The sequence below is a fragment of the Petaurus breviceps genome, unplaced genomic scaffold (assembly GCF_028583685.1).
Source record: "Petaurus breviceps papuanus isolate PSGF00001 unplaced genomic scaffold, PetGlider_PUasm1.0 90925, whole genome shotgun sequence".
Taxonomy (NCBI): domain Eukaryota; kingdom Metazoa; phylum Chordata; class Mammalia; order Diprotodontia; family Petauridae; genus Petaurus; species Petaurus breviceps.
Window position 1 is genome coordinate 32,381,979 of NW_027187380.1, and position 1,558 is coordinate 32,383,536.

Here is a 1,558-nt window from a genome sequence, read left to right on the forward strand (position 1 = left end):
GGGAAGTGACATAAAAATAACTATGTGCAAATAGGATAAACTAGAGATGATCAACAGAAGAAAGCTTTAATCAAGATCTAGAAAGATTTCTTGTAGAAGATAAGATTTTAGCTTGGATTTGAAGGAAGTTGGGGAAGTTAGGAGGTAGAGATGAAAAGGGAAAGTATTCCTGGCAGGGGGAACAGCCAGTTCCTAGAGTCTGGAAATGCAATGTCTGATACTAGGAACAGCAAGGAGGTCAATGGCATGGGATAGTGTAGTATGTCTAGTATCTGTCAATGTTTGCTATACACCTCCAGCTGTGTTCAGCAGCACATGTGTGGGAGCAAAGACATAGGATGTTGGAAGTGATCCAAGGGTGAGGCTTGATCAGTGATAGGATAAGTGGGTAAGACACACAAGAGAAGAGGATAACACAGAGTAGAACAAGTTCACCAAAGATCAAGATGGGGGGGAAAGGAGAGTGTAGCTAGTATAGTAGTGATGGCCTAAGGGGAAAAAAAAACAGAGGCGTTGAGGTCATGGTAAGGAGAGAAAAATAATATATTTTAGGGTTGCAAGGTAAAGGAAGAGGTGGGAAAGATAAACTATTGTGATTGAATAAGGGAATTTCAGAATTTAGGCTAAAGCCTTAATGAAATGGAAAAAGGAGAAGTCTGGTGCTTGATGGAATGGGAGGGAGAGGAAGGAGGCATGGCATAATTGAAAGTGAAAGACAAAATGTTAAGGTAATATAGGATGTCAAGATATCACAGAGAACAAAATAAACAATTCAACATCCAATCAAAATTATGCTATAGAATCTTGAGAAGCAAAAAATAATAATAATAATCAGAGGAGAAAGAGAATTCCTGAAGGAGAATGTGGAAAATTACTTTTCATTTCTGAGTTGAAAGATGCTCAACACAACAAAAATACAAACTGAATCAACTGAAAAACAGAAAGTTTATGAATTTTTTTTTTAAATGAATGACAGAGCATTCATGTCAAGAAAGGTGAAAAACTCTAGCTTCTCTACAAAATGAAAAGTGGTGAGTTGGGTTAGGTCCATAATTATTGGATCTTCACTTCACAGTGAGAACATTAATTACTAGTAGAACATTTTATTAGTTTTCACTCTCATGAAAAACTGATCCTATCCTTCTTAGACAACTCATCACATATTTATTACCAAAAGATGATAACACCAGTGACCCCTCCCAAAGTAGGCCAATTGCATATTTATGTATTTTATGCAAAACCTTCTTAAACTGTCTCACTTAAACAATCTATAAGCAATTATAAGACACACACAAGCAGAGAAACAAAAGGGGTGTGCTAGGGGAAAAAAAAGTCCCAGGGATATATAAAAAGCACCTAATTATCAATTCAGTGATAAGTCACCTGAAAGTGCCATAACATTTACATTGCCTTTATTAGTTATCACAAAGCCTTTGGCTTAGTTCCACGCTTATGGCTTAATCTTGCAAAAATGTAAAACAGATCCAAGAACAGTCAAAATGCTAGAATATTTTATGTCCATATGGATAAATATTTCACACGGGTATTTAAAACATAC